General features: G+C 39.5%; 2 long non-coding RNA genes across 2 annotated transcripts; one reads left to right on the top strand and one right to left on the bottom strand.

The window, feature by feature from the left end:
- The first annotated feature begins 9,283 nt into the window (after positions 1-9,283).
- Positions 9,284-9,946, top strand: LOC124280720. Its single transcript, XR_006899754.1, has 3 exons — positions 9,284-9,355; positions 9,687-9,742; positions 9,917-9,946. It is a non-coding gene; the product is annotated as an uncharacterized LOC124280720 (long non-coding RNA).
- Positions 9,947-11,706: 1,760 nt separating this feature from the next.
- On the bottom strand, positions 11,707-13,334 carry LOC124280719. The gene is made up of 2 exons (XR_006899753.1): positions 12,786-13,334; positions 11,707-12,662 (listed from the first exon to the last, which is right to left on the bottom strand). It is a non-coding gene; the product is annotated as an uncharacterized LOC124280719 (long non-coding RNA).
- Positions 13,335-13,597: the final 263 nt, after the last annotated feature.

The following is a 13,597-nucleotide window of genomic DNA, read 5'->3' on the forward strand; positions in this document are numbered from 1 at the left end:
TTTCGTCAACGATATCGCCACTGATCTTCATCCGGTAACGGAGGATGCATTAACATCGAACACCGAAGAAATTTTAATGCCTTCCGTCCACATAAATAAACAGTTGGGTTATCAATTCAAACAAAATGATATTTTGAAATTTGTACTGTTTCAAATTTAGCAGTAGTAAAACACAATTACAGAATCTGCAAACCGTTCTGTTTAGCCCAACATATTTTTTTTATAAAAGTATAATATCGTTGAAAAAGTTATTTAGCTTCGTCATGATCCCTCTTATCCATTACACTGCTTGATCTAAAGTAGTCTATTAAAGTATAATTAATTACCTTACCGTGTTTATGCCAGAGGTACACCCTCATGTCCTGATCCATCCTTTCGGAAATATCACCACAAATCTGGCTCTTTGTCAACAGCTAGACTCGCGAACATGCCAGCGAATCCGATTCAATTTGAATTCACTACACTTTGAAGCCACTAGGTCACAAAACACTTTCCAAAATGTAGAAAATAATATCCGTAGAATCGAATTTGAGCACAAATTGAATTCACTACACTTTGAAGCCACTAGGTCACAAAACACTTTCCAAATGTAGAAAATAATATCCGTAGAATCGAATTTGAGCACAAACTAAAGTACACACATGAGTGTGTAAGAGTCACCACAGCACACTCCGGTACAGCGATGACTTACATAACATCAGTGCCACAGGCCAATTTGCATATCACGTGACCGGACTTTTCTCTTGTTTGTAATCAAACGCGCATATTCATAATAATAAGAGACTGGACTCACGAAAGCTATTCGGCGCTCTCTTCATGTTTTACATTGTTACATATATATTCTTCCACAACTGCGGCAGTTAGGTCTATGACAGTACATATTTAGATATCAAACTGGCTGCATCGTTTACTCTCCGTCGGCTTCGATGACTGCACGTGGAGCCGTACAACCTATGTAAACAAAGGATCGCTACGCAAATCGAAATAGTGTTACATATTTTTGGATATTTTCTCAGTGAAACTAAACCAGTCTATTAAAGATGTTTAGTTAGATGTGTAGACTCGTCAAAAATAAAAGAGTAAAAGAAATCTGTACATTATATTGAATGGACATTGCAAGATGTGACGAATCGTCACATTTTTCTGGCCTGTGGCAGAGGTACTATGCTGGCTTGCCGCATGGAACTCTGGGTAGGAGAGTGTCACCACAGCTGTCGCACGCAGACGTAGAGGTGCGTGAAATCGTCAAGTTGACAGGGCGCAAAATTCAACAAACTTATCTAAATTCGATACAACACGGACTTCTCGTTACAGCAAAAGCGCCTCTACTCTTAAATTTTGTACCAGTACCAGTAATTAGATACAAAAGACTATCTCAGTCATACAATCAGGTTAACCTTGTGCAAACTGTCAGAGGCTCTCCTGTCGGATCTTTCCACATTTGCACGTAAATGTAAACAGTGACTTCCCGAGACAAGGTCAAGGCCATGAGGTTGCTGCCATTATTCTGGTGGGGAAAGGGTCTACGGTGGAATTTTCAAATGTGAACCAAGCTTTTTAAACTTATTTGATATATGTTTTCCAACTTATCAGTTAATGATTGGTGATTGATGCATTGAAAAAACAAAACGTGATTTGTTATTACTGAATCTGGAGTTTGTTAGTCATTGACGGTTTGCCACCAATCACCCCGTTTCGGGCGATGCCACTTGAGATTGGAATGCAAAGCCGCTTCACGTATTGACTCGTAACCAAAGAAAGAGCTCCACCTGAAATTGTTCATAAAATAGTCATGGTAGAATGGAGATAAACCTACTGTGTTGGAAAATCAGAGGTATATAACGAAATTATATTATATTAATTTCACGCTACGCGTTCGGTTTTAAATGAAATTTAGAGCTATTATAATTTCGCTATACCCCCTCATTTTCCCACTAAGTAGGTTTATCTCCTAAATAATACACGCACGCCCACATGCACATGCACACGCACGCGCACACACAGGTGTGTGAGTAAGACAAAGGCTATGTTAACTGATTCAGACATAATATTCATCAGTTTGTCTTGCAATAACAAGTTGCCTGTTGAAATAAAAATGTACAAATTAGAAACTTGCAAAATTGGCAAAGTGAACGGTACACCTTTGTTTGACTTCATACCGTAGTTTTTTGTTTGTTTATTTTTTATTTTATTTTCGCCCGGCGTTTCGATGGCATAGCTATTTGACTGTGCCCCACTGCAATGGTTGAAGAATAAGGTTGTACTGTGGGAAATCTAAACCAGGGTGACTATCATCAGTATCCACATCCCAGGCATCTCTCGAGTGAATAAACCTTTCTACTTCTTTTCACGCAAGACAGACAGTTCCCAGTATTTTGTTGATATAATAAGTTATCATTTTCCAAGAAAATATTGGAAATGTGGGTTTTCTGATGATGTGAAACGATCTCCCACTGGTCTGACGAAAGTCGATTTCTTTTGTTTGTTGTGTTTGCGGCTGCAGAAACGCTGCATATGCACAAGAATATATCTTGGAGCAAGTACCATTTGGCGGGGTTCATTGATGTTGTGGAAGACCACAGACATGACTGTAAACCTGACCTTGTGACAATCAGACAAAATCTGAATGGACAACGGCACATGACTGATATCGTAGACAGTTGTACCACAGAAACAAACGAACAAACAAACAAATAAATAAATAAACAAATAGGCCAGAACAAGTCTTAATTTCAGCCTTGACTTAACCCATCATTGGAGACTTGAGGGGAACTGAGTTTTATTTATTCTTCCGGGATCAAGGATACACGAGTCACAGAGTCTCCTAAGGCGCCGCAATTAGTTGTGCACAGTAGCGTCCCTTATAAGGTGGGGAGGGGGGTAAGAGAGAGAGAGAGGGAGGTGATGTTGGGTTTCCTCAATAGGACCCGGGTACCCCTCAGATTATCAGGACCCGTTGTTAGTCATATGGTCATTGTTAATGGCCAAAACAATATAACTCCATGATCACAAGTAGCAAATATAATGTTTGCACTACTTCTGGCCATGCATGTATTCCTTCTGGCTTTTACATGTGTGAGTAAAGTTCAAGTTTCATTCAGCCTCAGTGGATGAATCACTAGTTCTATTCCTGTTTCTGGAAGAACTTTGCCAGGACACCGGTACAACGATATACATATTTCCGTTTTGAGCTGATTTACACAGTTTACAAATTGGTTTTTACATCCATACCGCCGGCAACGCAAAAAACACCCTCTGCAGTCAAAACGACAAATATGTTTAATAAACTGATTCTAAAACAGTTTTTCAGAATCCCCAAACCGAAAACCCCCTCTCTGGCAGCGCCCTCTACATACAGATTGTTCAGTGTTACACAAAATTCGTCATCACCTGCGTTGTTGCTGCCAATGACGTCACAGACAGCGTCACGTGACACTTCAACAATCACTGCGTCTTTTTATTGGAAAGCTTTAGAGATGGGTTTGTTTGGTGTTATACAGGGAGTGTGTAGTTCCCTGACGTTGCAACATCTACGCGATGTCACTGCTAAAAGCATCGTACAAGAAGCAGGGTAAGATATGGTCAACCTGTATTAAATGCTTCCGATTCGGTTAAGGAGCCGTTATAATGACGGGCTTAATGACAGACCATTGACACTTGTCACTATTCATAGGCGCCCTATGATTAACAATTTACTTATAGAACTAAACATTTAGATACATTTTGGGGCTGCCTTAAAAGGATGAGACTGGTCTAGTGTTGCTGTTTTTCTTAAGCGCAAACGCGAACGCACACACACACGCACACACGAACTATGTACTTATTTTAAGGAATTATATATTGATCATGTTGATATTTTAAGCATTAGTTTCCATTTTAAGATGTATGTTTCCAGGTCCATACTCTCTAGCTTGCCCCGCTCTGTGGTACAGAACGCCAAGGTCGATCTGGGTAAGTTGTCTACATCATGCCTTTACATGAGTGAATGTTGTTTTACATTGGTGTACAAAACAGTAATCTTCATACCTTCCTGAATGTTATTTCGCCACAAAGGAACAACAAATGGGGTGGGGTAGGAGGCTTATGTACCTGAGTAATACACATGTCGTATTTAATGTTTTACAGAACTGAAGTCTGGATTTGCGAAAGCGGTCGTGACTGGAGGGACTGCTCTGTTGTGTAAGTAGTGTCAGTTGGGCTTATCACATCAAATCTCTAACCTATAACCTTGTGCCTTTGTCTTTACAATAGAGGAGTGAGTGAGTGAGTTGGGTTTAAATCCGCTTTGAGAGGACATGTTCGTTATATCACGGTGTGTCAGTCTGATTGGGGAGGAAAGCGGGAAGCGATGCATTTCTTTGGTGGCACCATCATGGCGCTGACAAATCTGGAAACATCATCATATAACTTAATGATTAATTTATCTGTTTAAAATGGGAGGAAAAACCAGTAATACACGTTAGCCATGTGAAACACAATAACACATTGGGCATGTTGTAGGAACATGATAATGATCGGGACAAAAATCTGTTTCAAAACATTGAGCAGTGGATCCTTAAACGACCAAGGGACACAACCCTTCATCCGTATTCCTGGTAGTATACACTATACATCTCCTGTTTCAGGTGTTGCGGGTATGACGTATATTGTGAACAAGTATGGAGGGTCTGCCCTACGACGAAAATATTTTAATAAAAAAACAGAAGTGAAAGACACGTGCTCAGTAAAACAGCATCACCCTGAGGCTGAGGGACTTGAATCGGACTCCTGTTCCAGCCAACTATATGATCCAAAGTGGTGTGTGTCCCCTGGCAGCCTGTGGTGGGAAGTGGCAGGGGATGCCTGGTCCCGAGGGGAGGGGGTTCCCAATGACCCACTGTACGGGATACCCCCATGGATGGAGGCAGGCGGGCGGGACGAAAGTGAAGATGAAAGCCTCAGCTGGGACGAAGAATTTAATATTCCAGCAGGTGCCCTGTGGGCTGACATTTGTCCTGTGGTGGACTTGGTTTCAGAGGCACCCTACTAGCTGGAGGAGGAGGAAGTGGTGTAGGAGACAAGGTGAACAAGAGAAAAACGGTGTTGGAGGAGGAGCAGCGGGGATGTATAGAAGAGTGAGTGAGTTTAGTTTTACGCCACTTTTAGCAATATTCCAGCAATATCACGGCGGGGGGACACCAGAATGGGCTTCACATATTGTACCCATGTGGGGAATCGAACCCGGGTCTTCGGCATGATGAGGGAATACTTTAACCACTAGGCTACCCCACCATGGACTAATGCGACAAGCTTTGCTGAAACATCTGCTGTAGAAGAAGGGGTAGCAGGGGCTCAAGGGGGGATGGGGTGCAGGAGGAGGAGGAGGTGTGTAGATGCAGGCTAGGGAAGGGAGGAAACCGGGTCATTCATAAAGGAAAACATAAAAAAAACATAATGAAGTAAAATATTCCTTTGTTGTTTTTGCTGCTGTTGTTATCATCTGCATGGACTATTTTTAAACGTTGTAAAAAAGATATTTTATTAACCTCGTGTTTATATCATTTGTGATGCATATTTAAATACAACAAATATTTACTTTGTTACCGAATTCTTGTTTGATGTTTGTATATATTTATTAAAAATTAAAACATGTTGTGGTGTTATTTTAAATTAGTGAAATATCTTACATTACATCTGTCGCGCCCTTACTGCATTACGTCCTAATGCACGATCTGTGAATGCAACAGACAATTACAATTAACCCTTGCAGATGGTTGGATAGTATTAGAGTTATTGTGAACTGTGAAAATCTCCCAGGAACTGTACACGGCTTTTGCTCCAGTTGAGGTGGTTGCATTTCAGACACTCCAGCATAAATAACAAGCATTCAACGTTAGATCAAAGTGATTGAAACCGAATATCATAACTTGCAAAACTGAAATTAAAGACCATATGTTAGAGACCTATTCAGATGCACAATTCAATACCATAAACAAGATTCTACCATGACTTCAGTAAACACTGGATGGTGATTGGTTAATTAAAGTCATTCAGGGGTATATAATCACGTTATACAGGTATCTGATTTTCCGTGCGCAATCATACATGGTTTACGGTAATGCACTATTTTGTCTGCCCACCAACATGGCGGACACCAAACACCTACCGATGCATCTATAAATTACGGCGATTTTGCTGTCGGAAATTACACATATGTCTTTAAAGATGGATTTAGCGATGACGGGCTCGACTCACTACTGGCGTAAATCACAGCAATAGGTGTTTATACATACAAAAGTACTTCGAAAGCATGGAAACAAATATTCAGTCGAACAAGATCAAAACATCGTCTGCTTTCCGAATAAAAAATCAGCAAGAACAAATATGTTTACGTTGATTCTATGTTATGTCAGAATAGATCCAGCAATAGACTGCTACATAATTTCCGTGTTAAATTTATTATCAGCTTTCGTCAACGATATCGCCACTGATCTTGATCCCGTAACGGAGGATGCATTAACATCGAACGCCGAAGAAATTTTAATGCCTTCCGTCCACATAAATAAACAGTTGGGTTATCAGTTCAAACAAAATGATATTTTGAAATGTGTACTGTTTCAAATTTAGCGGTAGTAATTACAGAATCTGCAAACCGTTCTGTTTAGCCCAACATATTTTTTTCTAAAAGTATAATATCGTTGAAAAAGTTATTTAGCTTCGTCATGATCCCTCTTATCCATTACACTGCTTGATCTAAAGTAGTCTATTAAAGTATAATTAATTACCTTACCGTGTTTATGCCAGAGGTACACCCTCATGTCCTGTTCCATCCTTTCGGAAATATCACCACAAATCTGGCTCTTTGTCAACAGCTAGACTCGCGAACATGCCAGCGAATCCGATTCAATTTGAATTCACTACACTTTGAAGCCACTAGGTCACAAAACACTTTCCAAAATGTAGAAAATAATATCCGTAGAATCGAATTTGAGCACAAAGTACACACATGAGTGTGTAAGGGTCACCACAGCTGTCGCACGCAGACGTAGAGGTGCGTGAAGTCGTCAAGTTGACAGGGCGCAAAATTCAACAGTATCTAAATTCGGTACAACACGGACTTCTCGTTACAGCAAAAGCGCCTCTACTCTTAAATTTTGTACCAGTATACCAGTAATTAGATATCAAAGACTATCTCAGTCATACAATCAGGTTAACCTTGCGCAAACTGTCAGAGGCTCTCCTGTCGCATCTTTCCAAATTTGCACGTAAATGTAAACAATGACTTCCGAGACAAGGTCAAGGCCATGAGGTTGCTGCCATTATTCTGGTGGGGAAAGGGTCTACGGTGGAATTTTCAAATGTGAACCAAGCTTTTTAAACTTATTTGATATATGTTTTCCAACTTATCAGTTAATGATCGGTGATTAATGCATTGAAAAAAACAACGTGATTTGTTATTACTGAATCTGGAGTCGGTTAGTTATTGACGGTATGCCACCAATCACCCCGTTTCGGGCGATGCCACTTGAGATTGGAATGCGAGGCCGCTTCACGTATTGACTCATAACCAAAGAAAGAGTTCCAACTGAAATTGTTCATAAAATAGTCATGGTAGAATGGAGATAAACCTACTGTGTGGGAAAATCAGAGGTATATAACGAAATTATAATAGCTCTAAATTGTTCATTTAAAACCTCACGCTACGCGTTCGGTTTTAAATGAAATTTAGAGCTATTATAATTTCGTTATATACCCCCTCATTTTCCCACTAAGTAGGTTTATCTCCTAAATAATACACGCACACCCACATGCACACGCACGCGCACACACAGGTGTGTGTGTAAGACAAAGGCTATGTTAACTGATTCAGACATAATATTCATCAGTTTGTCTTGCAATAACAAGTTGCCTGTTGAAATAAAAAATGTACAAATTAGAAACTTGCAAAATTGGCAAAGTGAACGGTACACCTTTGTTTGACTTCATACCGTAGTTTTTTTGTTTGTTTATTTTTTATTTTATTTTCGCCCGGCGTTTCGATGGCATAGCTATTTGACTGTGCCCCACTGCAATGGTTGAAGAATAAGGTTGTACTGTGGGAAATCTAAACCAGGGTGACTATCATCAGTATCCACATCCCAGGCATCTCTCGAGTGAATAAACCTTTCTACTTCTTTTCACGCAAGACAGACAGTTCCCAGTATTTTGTTGATATAATAAGTTATCATTTTCCAAGAAAATATTGGAAATGTGGGTTTTCTGATGATGTGAAACGATCTCCCACTGGTCTGACGAAAGTCGATTTCTTTTGTTTGTTGTGTTTGCGGCTGCAGAAACGCTGCATATGCACAAGAATATATCTTGGAGCAAGTACCATTTGGCGGGGTTCATTGATGTTGTGGAAGACCACAGACATGACTGTAAACCTGACCTTGTGACAATCAGACAAAATCTGAATGGACAACGGCACATGACTGATATCGCAGACAGTTGTACCACAGAAACAAACAAACAAACAAACAAATAAATAAATAAACAAATAGGCAAGAACAAGTCTTAATTTCAGTCTTGACTTAACCCATCATTGGAGTCTTGAGGGGAACTGAGTTTTATTTATTTTTCCGGGATCAAGGATACACGAGTCACAGAGTCTCCTAAGGCGCCGCAATCAGTTGTGCACAGTAGCGACTTGGGTAAGAGAGAGAGACTGAGTTGGGTTTCTCAATAGGACCCGGGTACCCCTCAGATTATCAGGACCCGTTGTTAGTCATATGGTCATCGTTAATGGCCAAAACAATATAACTCCATGATCACAAGTGGCAAATATAATGTTTGCACTACTTCTGGCCATGCATGTATTCCTTCTGGCTTTTACATGTGTGAGTAAAGTTCAAGTTTCATTCAGCCTCAGTGGATGAATCACTAGTTCTATTCCTGTTTCTGGAAGAACTTTGCCAGGACACCGGTACAACGATATACATATTTCCGTTTTGAGCTGATTTACACAGTTTACAAATTGGTTTTTTACATCCATACCGCCGGCAACGCAAAAAACACCCTCTGTAGTCAAAACGACAAATATGTTTAATAAACTGATTCTAAAACAGTTTTTCAGAATCCCCAAACCGAAAACCCCCTCTCTGGCAGCGCCCTCTACATACAGATTGTTCAGTGTTACACAAAATTCGTCATCACCTGCGTTGTTGCTGCCAATGACGTCACAGACAGCGTCACGTGACACTTCAACAATCACTGCGTCTTTTTATTGGAAAGCTTTAGAGATGGGTTTGTTTGGTGTTTTACAGGGAGTGTGTAGTTCCCTGACGTTGCAACATCTACGCGATGTCACTGCTAAAAGCATCGTACAAGAAGCAGGGTAAGATATAGTCAACCTGTATTAAATGCTTCCGATTCGGTTAAGGAGCCGTTATAATGACGGGCTTAGTGACAGACCATTGACACTTGTCACTATTCATAGGCGCCCTATGATTAACAATTTACTTATAGAACTAAACATTTAGATACATTTTTGGGGCTGCCTTAAAAAGGATGAGACTGGTCTAGTGTTGCTGGGTTTTTTTCCTTAAACGCAAGCGCGAACGCACACACACACGCACTCACGAACTATGTACTTATTTTAAGGAATTATATATTGATCATGTTGATATTTTATTCGTTAGTTCCCATTTTAAGATGTATGTTTCCAGGTCCATACTCTCTAGCTTGCCCCGCTCTGTGGTACAGAACGCCAAGGTCGATCTGGGTAAGTTGTCTACACCATGCCTTTACATGAGTGAATGTTGTTTTACATTGGTGTACAAAACAGTAATCTTCATACCTTCCTGAATGTTATTTCGCCACAAAGGAACAACAAATGGGGTGGGGTAGGAGGCTTATGTACCTGAGTAATACACATGTCGTATTTAATGTTTTACAGAACTGAAGTCTGGATTTGCGAAAGCGGTCGTGACTGGAGGGACTGCTCTGTTGTGTAAGTAGTGTCAGTTGGGCTTATCACATCAAATCTCCAACCTATAACCTTGTGCCTTTGTCTTTACAATAGAGGAGTGAGTGAGTGAGTTGGGTTTAAATCCGCTTTGAGAGGACATGTTCGTTATATCACGGTGTGTCAGTCTGATTGGGGAGGAAAGCGGGAAGCGATGCATTTCTTTGGTGGCACCATCATGGCGCTGACAAATCTGGAAACATCATCATATAACTTAATGATTACTTTATCTGTTTAAAATGGGAGGAAAAAACCAGTAATACACGTTAGCCATGTGAAACACAATAACACATTGTAGGAACATGATAATGATCGGGACAAAAATCTGTTTCAAAACATTGAGCTGTGGATCCTTAAACGACCAAGGGACACAACCCTTCATCCGTATTCCTGGTAGTATACACTATACATCTCCTGTTTCAGGTGTTGCGGGTATGACGTATATTGTGAACAAGTATGGAGGGTCTGCCCTACGACGAAAATATTTTAATAAAAAAAAAAACAGAAGTGAAAGACACGTGCTCAGTCAAACCACATCACCCTGACGCTGAGGGACTTGAATCGGACTCCTGTTCCAGCCAACTATATGATCCAAAGTGGTGTGTGTCCCCTGGCAGCCTGTGGTGGGAAGTGGCAGGGGATGCCTGGTCCCGAGGGGAGGGGGTTCCCAATGACCCACTGTACGGGATACCCCCATGGATGGAGGCAGGCGGGCGGGACGAAAGTGAAGATGAAAGCCTCAGCTGGGACGAAGAATTTAATATTCCAGCAGGTGCCCTGTGGGCTGACATTTGTCCTGTGGTGGACTTGGTTTCAGAGGCACCCTACTAGCTGGAGGAGGAGGAAGTGGTGTAGGAGACAAGGTGAACAAGAGGGGAACGGTGTTGGAGGAGGAGCAGCGGGGATGTATAGAAGAGTGAGTGAGTTTAGTTTTACACCGCTTTTTGCAATATTCCATCAATATCACGGCGGGGACACCAGAATGGGCTTCACATATGACCCATGTGGGGAATCGAACCCGGGTCTTCGGCATGATGAGGGAACACTTTAACCACTAGGCTACCCCACCTCCCCTACAGGCATGGACTAATGCGATAAGCTTTGCTGAAACATCTGTTGTAGAAGAAGGTGTAGCAGGGACTCAAGGGGGGATGGGGTGCAGGAGGAGGTGTGTAGATGCAGGCTAGGGAAGGGAGGGAGGAAACTGGGTCATTCATAAAGAACATCAAAACAAATATAATTAAGAAAAATATTCCTTTGTTGTTTTTGCTGCTGTTATCACCTGCATGGACTATTTTTAAACCTTGTAAAAAGATATATTTATTCACCTCGTGTTTATATCATTGTGATACATATTTACAAAACATACAAAAAATATTTGCTATGTTACCAAATACTTGCTTGATATTTGTGTATATTTATTAAATGTTAAAACATATTGTGGTGTTATTTTGAATTAATAAAATATCTTACATTATATATATCTTACATTATATTATCTCATGTACAAAATATCGTGTCTTACATTACATCCGTGGCACCCTTGCTACATTACATGCACCATCTGTGAATACAACAGACAATTACAACAAACCCTTGCAGATGGTTGGATATCATTAGAGTTATTGTGAACTGTGAAAATCTCCCAGGAACTGTACACGGCTGTTGCTCCAGAGGTGGTTGCGTTTCAGACACTCCAATATAAATAACAAGCATATCTGTATTTCTTAAGCAATATTTATTCAAAAAGGACTAAAACAAACCAAGTAAAGAAACAAGATGAAAGCATTTTGAAGTCAATGTTTGATTCCAACCTTTTTTCTAAACCACACACATTATTTTTTTATAACAGTGACACACACAATATCAACAAAATGTCTATATACATCGCTTCCAGAAGTTTGGACTGACAAATCAGCCCTGTTATTTCCAGAACCAGGGACACTACACCCGATAATGTTATAGTAACACAAAAGCCAACACTGTAAAACTCAACTCAACACTAGAACACTAAAACTAAGGTGTTACTGTAAAACTAAAACAACACTATAATACTAATCCCTGATTACAGTACACTAAACTTAACACTGTAATACTAATCCCTGATTACAGTACACTAAACTTAACACTGTAATACTAATCCCTGATTACAGTACACTAAACTTAACACTATAATACTAATCCCTGATTACAGTACACTAAACTTAACACTGTAATACTAATCCCTGATTACAGTACACTAAACTTAACACTGTAATACTAATCCCTGATTACAGTACACTAAACTTAACACTGTAATACTAATCCCTGATTACAGTACACTAAACTTAACACTGTAATACTAATCCCTGATTACAGTAACTCTAAACTTAACACTATAATACAAATCCCTGATTACAGTACACTAAACTTAACACTGTAATACTAATCCCTGATTACAGTACACTAAACTTAACACTGTAATACTAATCCCTGATTACAGTACACTAAACTTAACACTGTAATACTAATCCCTGATTACAGTACACTAAACTTAACACTGTAATACTAATCCCTGATTACAGTAACTCTAAACTTAACACTATAATACAAATCCCTGATTACAGTACACTAAACTTAACACTGCAATACTAAACCCTGATTACAGTACACTAAACTTAACACTGTAATACTAAACCTGATTACAGCACACTAAACTTAACACTGCAATACTAAACCCTGATTACAGTACACTAAACTTAACACTATAATACTAAACCCTGATTACAGTAACACTAAACTTAACACTATAATACTAAACCCTGATTACAGTACACTAAACTGAACACTTTAACACTAAAGGAAAGGTCGTTAATGGAAAACTAAAGCAACACTAAATGCAACACTGTTACCGTAACACAAAAACCAACATTATGATAACAAACCCAACAATGTAACACTAAACCCAACAATGTAACACTAAACCCAACATATAACACTAAACCCAACAATGTAACACTAAACCCAACACTGTAATACTAAACCCAACACTGTAATACTAAACCCAACACTGTAATACTGTTTGTTTCAGACAATGAAAGGCATAAAAATATGCCTATAAATAGTGGGAATACTCCCACCTAATTGTTGATTTGCTTTCTTTCTTCTTTATTTACGAATAACCCTGATATAGCAACTTCGAACCACCCTTGTTGTTCCATATCACTTCCATGATGTATGGTGAAGTTGCATTTTTGACAAAAACTATAATATACAAATGTACTATAGAAGCCTTTATCTTAAGCAGAAGATCTCAAACTCATTTAAAATAAACAGGATGATGATGATGGTTTGAGGTTTAACGTCGGCTTCTGACTGTAGACAATGTCGCCGACAGGGTAGGTGGGATATAAGATAATAATTAATAAGTTTATAATAAGGAATAAATCACCGTACCCAAAAAAATGTAAATGCTGGGGCGTTAACCTAAGTGGAATTTTGAATAAAAACGTTTAAAAACAGATAAACGAAATAAAATAGTAAAAGCCGAGTTTATGAAGGGAAAAGAGAAATAAAAAGGGGTAATAATTGTTAATAGGTAAGAGATAGGATTAAATTAAATGATAGTGTAAA

Source organism: Haliotis rubra, unplaced genomic scaffold (assembly GCF_003918875.1).
Source record: "Haliotis rubra isolate DU_JTF1 unplaced genomic scaffold, ASM391887v1 Scf272, whole genome shotgun sequence".
NCBI lineage: Eukaryota > Metazoa > Mollusca > Gastropoda > Lepetellida > Haliotidae > Haliotis > Haliotis rubra.